Source organism: Microcaecilia unicolor, chromosome 7 (assembly GCF_901765095.1).
Source record: "Microcaecilia unicolor chromosome 7, aMicUni1.1, whole genome shotgun sequence".
In the NCBI taxonomy this organism is placed as follows: domain Eukaryota; kingdom Metazoa; phylum Chordata; class Amphibia; order Gymnophiona; family Siphonopidae; genus Microcaecilia; species Microcaecilia unicolor.
In genome coordinates, this window is record NC_044037.1 from 108,277,782 (window position 1) to 108,293,604 (window position 15,823).

A 15,823-nucleotide genomic window follows, 5' to 3' on the forward strand; every position below is an offset into this window, starting at 1 on the left:
CATACGAAGACACAAAGCACAACGAACTGGGCTATTGTCAGGCCCCAAGGCACTGGATACACTAAGAATGAGTATCTGTACCCGAGATGGTCTAGGTGCACCAAGTACAATGTTTGAAGCTGCTGGGTGTCTTCGATGACATGGAAGGAAAAATTGAACCAGCGAAATCAAAGGACTCGATTGTGCCTAGTAAAAAGGGCACAAAAAAAAAAAAAAAAAAAAAAAGTTTGAAACCTGACGTGAAAAAGAAAGAAAACTTAAAACAAGGCAAAAAAATACTGAGGTTTAAATAAGAAAACAATAGTTTTTGTAACTAAAATTGAAGCGAAAACACACCTCGCCACAGAAAAAAAAGAAACGGAGGTGGATGGGAAAGTGGTCCGCGCTGCACGCGTGCCAGAAGGCTCTAACAAAGATTGAGTTTGCTATGGCAAATGCCGGTTCCCAGGCTGACGCGGACGTCAATCCGCGTGATAATAATTAAGCCTGCTTGTCCTCGAAGAAAACTTTACATTTAAAAATTTTCACAAGATTCATATTTAGGTATAGAACCAACATGTGCTGGCACATCTGCAATTCCTGGCATGCTCCCTCTCCACCCCACCCCCCCAATCATTTGCTGCAAGTGTTTCACATATAATCTGAATGCATTGGGCTTAACTATATGATAACGTGTCATGTGATGAAACGGCTACAGTTGTGAGGCAACACATGATGAAGTTGCAGATTAAAGTGATGAAAATCCTGTTCTGCGCCAAAGTAGGAGCATCATGTTTAGGTGCAAAAAAACAGGTATGGATGTATGCTGGCAACACCCCCACACATTTGCTGCAAGCTTTCCACATCTATAAGTTCAATACATTTACCTTGAATATGTGATGAAGTGTGATGACATATCCAGAGCAATGAACTGTTAGGCGATTAAGTATCATGAATGTCAATACATCCTTTCCAGTTGTGTATAATATTTTCACTTTATACAAAATAAGTACCTGTATATATGTAAACCGCTTTGAATGTAGTTGCAAAATACCACAGCAAGTCCCATTCCCCTTTTGTCTGTGATTGGTTGGTGATCCACAATCTGTTTTGGTTTGGTCTGTAGGTGTAGTTTCTAGGCACTGTGACCTTTGGGTTTTATGGAGACTCGGAGAAAAAAAAAAAATAGATCCTCCTCCACAGATCTCACACTAGATCTAACAAAAAACAGTGGAGATGACAAAGGATGCAAACAGCGTTATAGGTGCTAGACTCCTTTTATTACACTGAACCTAGAAGTGACACAAATCATGTTTCAGGCAGTCAACCTGCGTCAGGAGTCTGAACAAAATGTCTTCTGAAAAATACCATTGATAAAATGTAATCCAATTAAACTTACTCAGACGATTCTCTCATCTACTTTGCACTATGGCACTGCCCAAGTTGGCACTTCAGATAAGCGCCAACACTTCCAGCTTGGTCAATAGTCTGAACAAACTCACCATCTCTAGAAAATATTTCTGGCAAGGTACTTGCCCAAGGTGTTATCTGAGAAATGGTTCAGGATCAACATGTAACCATATTAACCTTGTTTTCTATTGCATTGGGAGAAGGAAAGACTTGTTGATCAAGCAAAGCTTTGAGAGAAGTTGAAGCATGTAAGAGAACTGGGTGCAGAACAATACGAGTTAAATAGGATACTTGTGTTGGAGGACAGCAGGTGATGGATGGTAAGAGTGGCCCTCAGGTGGGACAGACATGGGATTAGAGGGTGAAAAAATTGGTTGGCTTAACACATAGCGGGGGGGGGGGGGGGGGGCAGGTAGAGGGTATAATGGTAGGTCTTCAGTTTTTGGAACATGTTTTAGATGAGGTGAATAGTCTCTTACCTTTGGCTACCTTATGTTGGGGAGGGAGCATTTGCAAGGGGTGACAGGTACACACACCCGTACACTCCTTGATCACCACCTTGCTTAGTCTTCACATGGGTCAGCAGCGTAAACTTTTTTTTTTTTTTTTACGTCTAGGAATTCTCTACCTCTGGGATTTACAAGGCTTTCTATAAACTTGAGGGAAACAAAGACCTGTCTCAAGTGAAACAATGTTAGGAAAATTGTGGGCAAGCCTTTGGGCCGATCTGTACGTCAATTTAAAGGGTATCCCAAGATTGGGCTACCAGTGTAGGACATAAGGAATGCACTTTAGAATGCTTCTTTGGGTCATTGTGGAGGAGTGGCCTAGTGGTTAGGGTGGTGGACTTTTGTCCTGGGGAACTGAGTTCGATTCCCGGCACAGGCAGCTCTTTGTGACTCTGGGCAAGTCACTTAACCCTCCATTGCCCCATGTAAGCCGCATTGAGCCTGCCATGAGTGGGAAAGCGCGGGGTACAAATGTAACAAAAAATAAATACAAATATTTTAGTGAATTACAGATGTTCAAGGCACATAGAGTGCCCTCACCGGTTTGTAGCAAATGTAAAGGAAATGGTAATATGTTTTGCCATTCTTTTTGGGCTTGCCCTGCAACACTTTTTTTTTTTTTTTTTTTTTTTTTTTTTTAATACTGGACCCTTAAAGTCTTAGGAAACAAAGGCAGCACAGCATTCAGCTCATGTCAGTTTAAATTATGTCTCCACTGCTGAGTTTTCAGTATAAGCACCATTAATACATATATTCTGAGTCTCCAATCAGTAAATCTTTTGCATATTTGTTGTGACTATTTCAGAACATCAACAGGCCTTGAGATCAGAAAGACAGATTTAAATGGCATATCAGACCACCAAGAAACACAATCAGCTAATAAAGTCACCATCCCATCAGTCTATTTTGATAATCTAAGTTCTCCTGCCTAGTAGAAGAAAACGTAATGCACTTTTGTTGGTTTTTCAACCTTTTAATGTTTTTTTTAAATAGAAAACAAATGCAATCAGTTTACAGATGTACAGCACTGAATGAAATAAGTCATAAGAGGAATTCCATTAACAGATACCATAGCTATTACAAAGGACAGACCAGGAATTAACACCAGACTAAGGCCTCAAAGCAGTAAGCAATGTATTATAGTAAGGTTCAGCAAACAGTGTTTTAAAAAGGTACATGCTAAAATATTTATTCCCAATGCAGTAAACTAAAGGCATGCAAAAGTTACCACAGTGTTATAGCATACACCAGTGTTTCCCCAAGTCCTGTCCTAGAGTATCCCTTGCCAGTCAGGCTTTCAGGATATCTATAATGAATATGCATGAAAGACTTGCATATAATGGAGGCAGTATATGCAAATCAAGTACATGCATATACATTGTGGATATCCTGAAAACCTGACTGGTGTACTCCAGGACTGGAAACACTGGCATACACCATCACAAAAAGCAGCGCACACTACCACAGCTCCCTTTATTTAGGGAGTACTCCTGGACATTAGTTGGGGCTCAGGCACCACAGGCAGAAGCAAAGCTGGCTCTGCTTCTAGCATCCCAAATTTAGAGAAGGGGCCCCACTTGTGCCACCAGGGATCTGGAGTGATCTGAGGTGAAGTGTGGCACCCCTTTTTCTTCCACGTTGCATCTACTCCAGCACTTGGAGAAAAGTAAAAACCACTCTAGATTTCCCCATTCCCCCACTTCACATTGAGAACAATTTGTTATTCAGTGTTTTCGCATGGCCCCTGTACTATCCTTTTAGCAGAGTGGTTTTACTGGTAATTTTATATACTAAAAATGTTACTCCATCAAATGTAAGATTAGCATGGGGGGGAGGAGAAATGCACAGAGAAGGGCAACGAAAATGATAAATGGCATGAAATAATTAAAGAATCTACAACAGCCTTAGTTTTCACAGCCAACTTCAGAAATGCAGCCCTAGTTAATCTAATTTTGATTCATATCCAAAAACATGAAATTTTCTCTTCTGTTAAGCAGAAAAAGCAAATATTTCCAGAAGCCAAGATTAAAACTCATGAGTATTTCCAAAGTTTGATTGTGCAGTTCATAAATGCTGAAAAATCAAGTAAAGAGGAGCAGCAGCATCACCAGATATACTTCCAAGCACCCCTTCTAGCCAACTTCCTTCTAGGATGGAGGGGTGGGGGTTGAGGAAGAGACAGTGAAGGGAGAGTCCCCATGTCACTGTAGTATTTTCAGTTTATTTCCCGAGGGTGAAAAGATGCCACACAGAGCAGAGAATGAATGTTCACATTTTTATCTATACTTCTCACATTCTTCCTTCTAGCTCAGGATCCTTTGGAATCATTTGCTATATGACAAAGTTCTTAAGAAAACCCTTCCCTATGAATATTACAGTCATTCAGTTAACACATACCATACAATTTTTTACTTGCATGTTTTTGATGTGGCTTGCAAATGATTTTCCCTGGCCATCTTTAAAGACAGGAACTTGAAAAAAGGGATCCTATTTCCCTCTGCACTGTGTCATTACCAAGAAATACTGTATGATAAAGACTTGCCTAAATCCCTTACAAATTATATGATCATGATCACAATTCTATAAGATTCTCAGGCTCTCCAGAAATGAATGCACGAGAAATCTGCCTTCAGAGGATGCAAAGGTAAATTATATCTCGTACATTTGTTGTTGAAGAGAAAGCCCCAAGAATAGGTTGAGATATCCTGGTCAAAATATGACTTCCAGGAACAATGATTAAAAAATCATGACATTCTATCAAAAAAATGTTGTACTCTCCCAGCTGTATTGGGTCTAATCTAGTACTGCTGCTGCCACTCCTTCAAGATAGGGTGCCATTAGAAGGCATCAGGGTTGGAGAAAGTAAATATATTTCCATCATCATCTGTGGTCTCAGCGGATAGTTCTACTGGGATCACCTGCAAAAGAAGTTAAAAAACTAGTTACATTTATATAAAATTTCTGTTGTAGAACCAGACATATGCTGTACTCAGAGCCGGCCGTGCCTCTAGGCATCCATCTAGGGCTGCAGAATTTGGGAGCAGCAGTGTGGCTCGGGTTCTTACTTTTGGGCTTGCACTCCCAAGCCATTCCCACTTAGTTCCTCCCATGCCAGCCCCAAAAAAGAGCAAATGCTGTGCAAGCCCTGTAAGCACTTTGGGAGAGGGTTGCAGGATCCAGCAGTACTTCAGCTTGGGTCTGCGCAATGTTATGGAGTGGGGGGGGGGGGGGGGGGAGATGAAATGCTAGCAACCCTGGGGTGGGAAGGGGAAACTGAGAAGAGGCTGATAGTGTTTGAGCCATATAGTTAACATGGAGGTTTTACAGTTACCATGCACTGATCTTGACAATATGTATTAACTGCAAAAAAAAAACCCACACAGCAATTGGCAACACATAAGAGACTATAAGACTACCTTGTCTGTATGTAATACATATACACACACACACATATATATATACATACCAGATAAGCTCTACAATGCCTTCCTCTCCTCCATCTCCACTACCTCAACTGGCTGTTCCTTGTATCCACCACTCTTTCCATAAAAAACATTAATTGTTTATGACTCCTGAGTTTATCCCCTTTTGCCTTCATCCTATGATCCCTTGTTCCACAGCTTCCTTTTATTTGAAAGAAGCATGCCTCCTGTGCATTTATGCCATGGAAACACCTCATCATATATATACTTTGAAAGAAATGGAGAAGGGAGATATTTAGATCATATGATTTAGGACAAAGACCAGTGACTATTCTAGAAGCCATCCTCTGGACCAACTCTAGCCTATTTACATCCTTCAGAAGGTGCAGTCTCCCAAATGAATTCTCAGAGACTATACAGAGGCACCATCATTTCTTATCCTACTGGCCATTCTTCTCCCTACACACCCAAGCATACTTCTAGCTTCTGCAGTCACCTTGTTGGGCCAACATAAATCCATCAGATATGACCAAACCCAGGTCCTGCTCTTATTTGATGCACATAAGAATTTAACCCCATACTACTGCTCCCTGAGTTTATGAAGCTTCCACATGCTAGACCATTCCTCAAACTTTGCTAGATCCCTCTTCCAGAGCATATCTACCCCAATGTCAATTTTGGTTACATCCACCAAAAAAGCAAACTTCCCTACAGCCCTTTCATAATATTGTTTACAAAACTGTTGAAAAGAACCAGACCAAGGAACAATCCCTGGAGCACACCTCTGGTAATAGTCTTTTCCCCAAAGTGCAGAATCTGGGATTAGCAATGGCACAGAAAGGCACAGCTAGCAGTAGCTTGCTTAACACAAGTAAGAAGTAGTGATGGAGATAGCACAGAGCTGCAGAGTGAAAAGCACTTTCAACTGAATGCACAAGGCAACAGGGAGTGTAACAGTGTGAGAAGGTAAAATTATGTATAATCATACCTGATAATTTTCTTTCCATTAATCATAGCTGATCAATCCATAGACTGGTGGGTTGTGTCCATCTACCAGCAGGTGGAGATAGAGAGCAAACTTTTGCCTCCCTATATGTGGTCATGTGCTGCCGGAAACTCCTCAGTATGTCGATATCAAAGCTCCATCCGCAGGACTCAGCACTTAGAGAATTACACCCACGAAGGGACACTCTGCCCAGCTCACCACCGCCGAAACGGGGGAGGGGAATTAACCCAGCTCATCCCCACACAAGTGGGGGAGGGGAATCCGTCCAGCTCATCCCCGCGGAGCGGGGGAGGGACACCACACCCGCCGATGCGGGGGGATCTGGCTTATCCTGCAACCGCAACCGCGGGAGGAGCTGACTGACCCTAACACCGCCGAAGCGGGAGGGGTACAAAACTGCCCTACAGCCGCACGAAGCGGGAGGGAGTGCCGGCAGAATTTTAAGTCTCAATCCAGCCCCGTAAAACGGAGGGGAGAGGAATGCAGCAGCTCACTGTAACACAAACTCGTCTTAACTCTTGAAGAATCCAAGTGAAAAAACTTGAACACGAAGTCTTTCTGAAGTAACTGAAGACTAAACTTGAACCTGAAATGCAACCAGAATAAAAACAATACAGATATCTGGGAGGGGCTATGGATTGATCAGCTATGATTAATGGAAAGAAAATTATCAGGTATGATTATACATAATTTTACCTTCCATATCATCAAGCTGATCAATCCATAGACTGGTGGGATGTACCGAAGCAGTACTCACCCAGGGCGGGACATAGAAATCCCTGACCGCAACACTGAAGCTCCAAACCGGGCCTCCGCCCGAGCAGCCACAGTCAAGCGGTAATGCTTGGAGAATGTATGGGCCGAAGCCCAAGTTGCCGCCTTGCATATCTCTTCCAAGGAGACGGAACCGGCCTCTGCCATCGAGGCCGCCTGAGCTCTTGTAGAGTGAGCCTTCAGCTGGATAGGCGGCACCTTCCCCGCGGCCACATAAGCCGCTGCAATGGCTTCCTTGACCCATCTTGCCACTGTAGGCTTAGCAGCCTGCAGACCCCTACGAGGACCTGAATACAGGACAAACAGATGATCCGATTTCCGGAAATCATTGGTCACTTCCAAGTATCTGATGATGACTCGTCTCACATCCAGATATTTAAGAGCAGAGTACTCCTCTGGGTAGTCCTCCCTACGAAAGGAAGGGAGACATAGCTGCTGATTCACATGGAAGCGAGAAACAATCTTGGGCAGGAAGGAAGGCACTGTGCGAATAGTCACTCCTGCCTCAGTGAACTGTAGAAAAGGCTCTCGACATGAGAGCGCCTGGAGCTCGGAAACTCTTCTGGCTGAAGTGATAGCCACCAAAAAGACTGCTTTCAACGTCAGGTCTTTCAGAGATGCCCTTGACAAGGGTTCAAACGGCGGCTTCTGCAATGCTCTCAGCACCAGGTTGAGATTCCACGCAGGCACCACTGAGTGCAGAGGAGGGCGCAGGTGATTAACTCCCTTGAGAAAGCGCACCACAGCTGGCTGCAAAGCCAGGGAAACACCCTTCAGGCGGCCCCTGAAGCAAGCCAGAGCCGCTACCTGGACCTTAAGGGAACTGAGCGACAGGCCTTTGTCCAGACCTTCTTGCAGGAACGCCAACACTGAAGAAATTGGAGCAGTGAAAGGAGAAAGAGAGCCTGCTTCACACCACGCTGCAAAGATACGCCAAACCCTGGCGTAAGCAGTAGAAGTAGAGCGTTTCCTCGCTCTCAGCATAGTGGCGATGACCTTGTCTGAGAAGCCCTTCTTCCTCAGACGCTGCCGCTCAATAGCCCGGCCGTAAGACCAAAGGGGGAGGGATCCTCCATCACCACGGGACCCTGATGTAACAGGCCCTGCTCCACTGGCAGCCGCAGAGGATCGTCGACTGAGAGCCTGATCAAGTCCGCATACCAGGGACGCCTGGGCCAATCCGGACCTACCAGGATTATCCTGCCGGGATGCTTTGCCACCCGGTCTAGTACCCTGCCCAACATGGGCCAGGGCGGGAACACATAGAGAAGCTCTTGTGTCGGCCATTGTTGGAGAAGAGCATCTACTCCCAGGGATCGAGGGTCCCGTCCTCTGCTGAAGAAGCGCGGCACTTGGCAATTGGCCGATGACGCCATCAGATCTAGGCTCGGCTGGCCCCAGCGCTTCGTGATGTCCAAGAACGCCTGAGCAGATAGCTGCCACTCTCCGGGCTCCAAGGTATGGCGACTGAGAAAGTCCGCCTTGACATTCATGACTCCGGCAATGTGGGCCGCTGACAGCTGTTCCAGGTTCGCTTCCGCCCACTGGCATAGACTCATAGCTTCCTTGGCTAGAGGGGCGCTCTTGGTACCTCCCTGGCGGTTGACATAGGCCACAGCCGTGGCATTGTCCGACAGGACCCGTACAGGCTTCAACACCAGTACCGGGATGAACTCCAAAAGCGCCAACCGAATGGCCCTGAGTTCCAGGAGGTTGATAGACCACTTTGCCTCTGCAGGAGACCAGAGCCCCTGCGCTGTCCTTCCCAAGCAGTGGGCTCCCCAGCCCGATAACGAGGCGTCCGTCGTGACGACAATCCACTCTGGGGACACCAGAGGCATTCCCGCAGACAACTTGTCTGTCTGCATCCACCAGCTCAGCGCCTTGCGCACTGCTGGATCCAAGGGAAGACGCACCGCATAATCCTCCGACATCGGAGTCCAGCGCTGCAGCAGAGAGTGTTGTAGTGGTCTCATATGAGCCCTGGCCCAGGGCACTACTTCCATCGTGGCCGTCATAGAGCCCAACAGCTGCACATAGTCCCAAGCCCGAAGAGGAGAGGCTACTAGGAACTGGTCCACCTGAGCCTGAAGCTTGACAATCCGATTGTCTGGCAGGAACACTCTGCCCACTTGGGTGTCGAATCGAACTCCCAGATACTCCAGGGACTGAGTCGGGCGCAGCTGGCTCTTCTCCCAGTTGATGATCCATCCCAGGGAGCTCAAAAGAGCAACTACCCGGTCCACAGCTCTGCCGCACTCTGCATAAGAGGGGGCTCGGATCAACCAGTCGTCCAGATAAGGATGGACTTGTACTCCTTCCTTTCGCAGGAAGGCCGCTATGACCACCATTACCTTGGAAAAGGTCCGCGGAGCAGTAGCCAACCCGAACGGGAGGGCTCTGAACTGGAAGTGTCGGCCCAGGACTGCAAAACGCAGAAAGCGTTGATGAGGAGGCCAGATGGGAATATGCAGGTACGCTTCCTTGATGTCCAAGGATGCCAGGTACTCCCCTGCCTTCACTGCCGCTATAACAGAGCGGAGAGTCTCCATGCGAAAGTGCCGCACTTTCAAGGCCCGATTGACCCCTTTGAGGTCGAGGATAGGCCGGACAGAACCTCCTTTCTTTGGTACCACAAAGTAAATGGAGTAACGCCCCTTGCCAAGCTGACTTTCTGGCACCGGAACGACCGCACCCAGGCGGATCAGATTGTCCAAAGTCTGCTGCACTGCCACAGCTTTGACCGGAGACTTGCAGGGAGAGAGTACAAACCCGTCTCTTAAGGGTCGGCAGAACTCTAGCTTGTAGCCGTCTCTGATGACTTCCAGCACCCAAGCGTCTGAAGTTATTGTGGTCCACTCGCCCAGAAACGAGGACAGCCGTCCTCCAATCTGCACTGGGGCGTGGACCAATACCCCGTCATTGGGTACGAGACCCTGGGGGAGGACCGGAGGGAGCACCTCCGGGACGGCGGTCTCTGCGAAAGGAATGCTGCTTGGGGGAGAACTTCCTCTTAAAGGAAGAGGGGGCAGAAGCACCCGACCTGCCCGGGCGGTACCGACGGGCTTCCTGAAACCGTCCTCTGGAGGTACCGGGACGAGCACTAGCCCGAGCCCTGACCTCCGGTAACTTCTTGCCCTTAGACGTGCCGAGATCAGTCACGATTTTGTCCAGCTCGACCCCAAAGAGCAGCTTGCCTTTAAAAGGCAATCTAGCCAGGCGGGATTTTGAGGCGTGGTCAGCAGACCAATGTTTCAGCCAAAGCCACCGCCGCGCAGAGACAGTCTGAGCCATGCCTTTAGCTGAGGCTCTCAAGACATCATACAGCAAGTCTGCCAAATAGGCCAGGCCCGATTCCAGGGCTGGCCAATCATCCCTCAAGGAATGATCCGAGGGGAAAGCCCGCTGCACCATAGTCAGGCACGCCCTGGCCACATAGGAGCCGCAAACTGAGGCCTGCAAACTTAAAGCAGCCGCCTCAAAGGACGACCTTAAGGCCGCCTCCAATCTCCTGTCTTGGGCGTCCTTTAGGGCCGTGCCACCTTCCACCGGCAATGCCGTTTTCTTAGTCACCGCAGTGATTAAAGAATCCACGGTAGGCCACAGATAGGCCTCACGTTCACTCACAGCCAAAGGATAGAGGCGGGACATAGCCCTAGCCACTTTAAGGCTCGCTTCTGGGACATCCCATTGAGCCGAAATTAAGGTGTGCATGGCATCATGCACGTGGAAGGTTCTAGGCGGGCGCTTCGTCCCCAGCATAATGGCAGAGCCAACAGGGGCTGAGGGAGAGACGTCCTCCGGAGAGGAAATCTTCAAAGTGTCCATGGCCTGTAACAACAGGTTGGGCAAATCCTCCGGGTGAAAAAGCCGCGCTGCAGAGGGGTCATCCGCTCCATCCGAGCGGGGATCCGTCTCCTCCAAGGAATCCGCAAAGGACCGTTGGGAGACCCCAGACACGCTGCCCTCATCTACATCGGAGGAGACAAATTCCTCCAAGGCCTGGGAATCAACCCGAGGGCGTTTACCTCTGGGAACCTCAACCTCTTTACCAGAGGAGGGAGCGGGGGCAGCGTTGTGCATGAGGAAGGCCCGATGCAGCAGCAAAACAAACTCGGGGGAGAAACCCCCCAGACTGTGCACTTCCGCAGCCTGGGCAACAGCCCTAGGCGCTCTCTCAACCGGCGCTCGCAACAGCGGGGGAGAGACATGCTGCGCATCCAAAATGGCGTCCGGCGCGAAACTCCGCGAAGGAGCCGCGCGGGAAGAACGGCTCTTAACTTTAGCCGCTTCTGTGCCGTCGCCCAAATTAAGGGCGTTCATGGCATTAATGTCTCCAACCTCAAGGGCGGCCCAAGAAGAAGCCGTCCGAGCCGCGTGGCCGGCCAAGATGGCGGAGGCGAGGAGCGGGGGATGGGCGTTTATGGCGGGAAAAACCGCCACGCCGGAGGAAGGACCGGGACATGCATCGGTCGCGAAACTGTCACCCACCAAGGGCGAATCCGGCTTGAAGACCCCCGCATCCCCTCTAGAAGCGCTCGAGCGACCCGGGGAGCGACCCTTTGCGCCCTCGCCCTCCGACGCCATGTGCCACGAGGAGAAGAATCGGGGAACCCCCGCCCGCTATAAAAAGGTAAAAATTACCTGCTGTCCGCTCCGAGTCGTAACGACCTGGTGTCTCAGTGAGTAGCTGCAATAGACGCTTAAATAAACGTCGAAATAAACGCCTTTAAGGCCGTTCAAATTTTTTTTTTTTTTTTTTTTTTTTAACGGAGCCAGCGGGAGGGGGGAGAAAAGGAGGGACCTGGCACCACCAGGTTTGCACTTGCTCAAAAGAGCCCTCAACCCCAGGCACTCAACAAAACCTAAAAATTAGGCTTGGAGGCCTAGCCAGAGCTGCTGCTGATGTGTGACCACCACCTGCTGAGATAGAGAACATACTGAGGAGTTTCCGGCAGCACATGACCACATATAGGGAGGCAAAAGTTTGCTCTCTATCTCCACCTGCTGGTAGATGGACACAACCCACCAGTCTATGGATTGATCAGCTTGATGATATGGAAGAGTAATTTGACCAGTAGCTGTCTCATGTAAATGCATATTTGTATACTGATTTTTTTTTTTTTTCATTTTAACAAAGTGCTTATAAAGGAGACATCAGGTTCTAGGCTTGGAAGGAATTCTAAATGGGAAGCATAGGGAAGTATAAGAAGTGGAGCCATAGGGGCAAAATAAGTACTGCATGAAGACAATTATAATTTTCAAAACTAGGGATAACTGAATAATTGATGTTAAGTGCCCCTACCTTGCCAGATTCAAAATTACACCAGAGGCCACTTTTTTCCCCATCTTTCCTTTAATCTGCAGTCCACACAGTTTCCCTTCTTTGTCCATGGGCTACTCCCCTAGATGGTTTGTTACTTTTAAGGCCTTATGCCTTGTCTATTTGTCTCTGTCTTATTAGACTAAACTTCAAGTACCAACTACCACAATCATGTGTGTCTGTAAAGCATTCTATACAAATATTAAGGTGACAATTAAGAAATGAATGAACCCCCCCCCCCCCCCCCCCCGGCATGTGAGCATGGCTCAGAATCCTTTCTGGTCCTAGATTATATATTATAGGTCAGCTTTCAGAAGTTGGAGCTTAGTTTAACCACATGATGCCTCTGTCCCAAGGCAACAGGTGTTGCTGTGCTATTCCCACTAGGTGGCAATACAGAATATCTACACTTTCAATTGCTACTTTAATTCTCAGGGCCCTACTAAACTGCAGCAAAAAATGACCATAGCATGCTCTTGCGCAGGTTTCTTCTGCATTTTTGCTGCAGCTGTAAAATGGCTAATTTTCCAATTTTTGTATTAATGGCCAGGTGCTAATGTTGCTAGCATGCATCCATTAATAAAATTACTGTGTGAGCTCTTACCTTGGAAAGGGCTCATGGGGTAATCCTGCACAGATGTGCCCTCCTTCCCCACCCCCCAAAAAAATTGAGGGAAAAAAATTCAGCATGTGGATTTGTGCACGTTAAAATGGCAACGTACCACAGGACATCTGAGCATGTCTCACAGTATGCCATTTTAAGCTGCATTAGGTGCACATTAGTGTCTGACGGCTTAGTAAAACAGCCCCTTGTTTTTGTGTGCGCAAAGTTACCTAGCAGAGGCTCAGGACTTATGCCTAGGGAAATTTTGTGCAAAAACAAATAATGCAAAGTTTTGCAAAGAATTTCTCCCTCATTAGGCCTGAAATCCCTTCTTGTTTTCTTCCTTAGGCTCTAGCCGTCCCAGTCCCCTCTCACTCAGTTATTTTCTCACCCTCACCCAGCAAGCCCCCAAAGCCTTTTCCCACATTCAATCTCTCCCCTCCACAAACCTCTTAATTATTCTTCCTCCCCCAGGCACCACACCCCACCTCTCATTCCTCTTCCAAGCCATCACTGTATTTATCCCTTACCCTCCCCATGGCACACTCTCAAGCTTGATCTCCCCCCTCCCATGGCAACAGCTTTCTCTGCCCCCCCCCCCCAAACCCCAGGGTGCACAACCACCTTGCTCTGCTCTCCCCCTTTCTATAATACACACGTAGGGTAAGACCCCTGCATAGGTAACCACTAACAGAACTGGTGACAACCTCAGCACCAGACACTACAAGCCATGCATCAATACAGCATGAACTACATCAATGGACTATTTGGTGCCTAAGGGCAAGATGCATCAACCAAACGTAAAAAGAGTTTACTGAATTTGAAAAAACAAAGAATGCACTAAAAACACACCTCAGAAAATGTCGGTATGGTATTCAAAAGTCTGATGCATGAAAGTTTCGCTAATCTGGTGCAATCCCCCGTAGCGGAGTAGGAAACGCATGCGCACAGAAAGCACACGTTATCGGCGTGGCTAATGTGCGTAAGAATAGAAAAAAAAAAACGTCCTTCATGGACGTCCTTGCCCCCGCCCGCCTGAGGTCGCCACTGCTCCCCGCTTTCCAAAAATCAAAACTTTAAGCTGCCCTCGTCAGACGAGGGCGGGCCCAGGAGGAAAGGAGGGACATTCGAAGAGGCGATCAGCTGTTCTTGCCCGTGCAGCGCCCTCACACAGAGGTGAGAAGCGCTGCGACGGGGCAAGGCTGTCTATAAAAGGACGCTCCTGACGAGCGCCTTTGCCCCCTCCCGATCCTTTTTTTTTTTTTTACATTTTGATTAATGCAGAGGGAGCAGCGGCGACCTCAGGCGTCAATAAAGGATGCTCCTGGCGAGCGTTTTTGCCCCCTTCGCGATTTTTTTTGTTTGTTTTTACATTAAAGTTTTAGCCAGGCAGCCACAACAAGAGGTACAGACCTCTCGTTACCTTTCCGGTAGTTTTCCAGCGTTAGGGCAAGCGGAAAACTTTAGTGCATCTCATTTCAATAGGGTTTCTACACAATTTGCTCATCTGCATTCCGTTTTCGTTTGCTGCTACCGTCGACGGAAATTGGGCTTTAATGCATGCCAGGGTAGGAAAACTGTTCGTTAAAGGGTTGTTAACTTGTTCGTTGAGTTTAGTGCATCTTGCCCTCAGTTCCAAGAATTGCAACTTAGCGTACACAAAATGGACAATCTAGTAGTTTCCCAGGTCAAAATGTCCAGAACAAGAGGTGATGTTTAATGTTAACTTCGAGCCCATGTGCTACTGCCAGAAACAGTATATAGGAAGCATCCCTGTGGTGCCAAGGTAGTCTAGTGACCTCACCAGATCTGAGCCAATATCCTCATATGCTTCCTAGCTTATAGAATGCTGATCTCTTCTACTCCTCCTGAACTGCTGGACCCTTCAGAGCTCCTGCTGTATCTCTCCAGCCCTCCCCCACCACGGCACACACTTTGCCCCCCCCCCCCCCCCCCAACCTCCCTCTCTCACCATGGCACACTCAGTCAGCATCAGTTGCTCTCTCCCCTTTCCCTCCACAAGAAGCTGCACAGAAGGAGGAGGTGAAGAACTGCACATTAGGTCACTTCCTCCTCTGCTAGATTAGACTCACATGATTCAATGGCTCAAAACCAGTAGAGAAGGAGGAGGCGGTGACCCTACGTGCAGTGCTTCACCTCCTCCTCCTGCCACTCGATTGCTGTGGGAGACTGACTGAGATGCCGCCATGATGCGGTACTTTACAGAATTCTGCACCAACTGTGCTGCAGAATTCCCCCAGAAAGGCTGAATCAGGTTGCCCAGTCAGAGTGGCTGCTGGGAGCTTCTTCTGCACGGAAGCAGGGGCCTATTTACATACAGCTCAATAACCTGATTAGTGGTTGAATTCAATGTGGATTGAGGCTGTAGCTCAGTCCTCTTGAAAGATAAAGGAGAAATTAGGTCTCACCTGATAATTTTCTTTCCATTAGTTCTTCACACTATTCCAGGACAAGTGGGTAGTTAAGTCCATCGACCAGCAGGTGAAGATAGAGAAGACAGAAATGAGCACCACTACATAGCTCCCTGCTAGCAGCTCAGCATCCATCCTCAAGGAAGAAAACACCCAATCAGGAGCATGGTCAGCAATCAACATATTCAGCCCCATTCAAAGATAAGGCCCCTGGAAAACAGGATAAAAAGACAGTACATAGAGCCACCAACAAAAGGCGTCGCACCACGGGAGGGCTCCTGGAATAGTGTGAAGAACTAATGGAAAGAAAATTATCAGGTAAGACCTAAATTTCTCCTTCCATTATGTTCATTCCCACTACTCC

General features: G+C 47.7%; 1 protein-coding gene and 1 long non-coding RNA gene across 2 annotated transcripts in view; one reads left to right on the forward strand and one right to left on the reverse strand.

The window, feature by feature from the left end:
• Positions 1 to 4,324: 4,324 nt before the first annotated feature.
• Positions 4,325 to 15,823, reverse strand: part of LOC115473867 (beta-2-microglobulin-like) — a 44,453-nt gene continuing 32,954 nt past the window's right edge. Inside the window, exon 4 of the mRNA XM_030209019.1 lies at positions 4,325 to 4,816. The gene's annotated coding sequence lies outside the window, so the exon portion shown is untranslated. The remainder of the gene's footprint in view (positions 4,817 to 15,823) is intronic.
• Positions 4,824 to 13,080, forward strand: LOC115473869. Its single transcript, XR_003942770.1, has 2 exons — positions 4,824 to 6,286; positions 12,165 to 13,080. It is a non-coding gene; the product is annotated as an uncharacterized LOC115473869 (long non-coding RNA).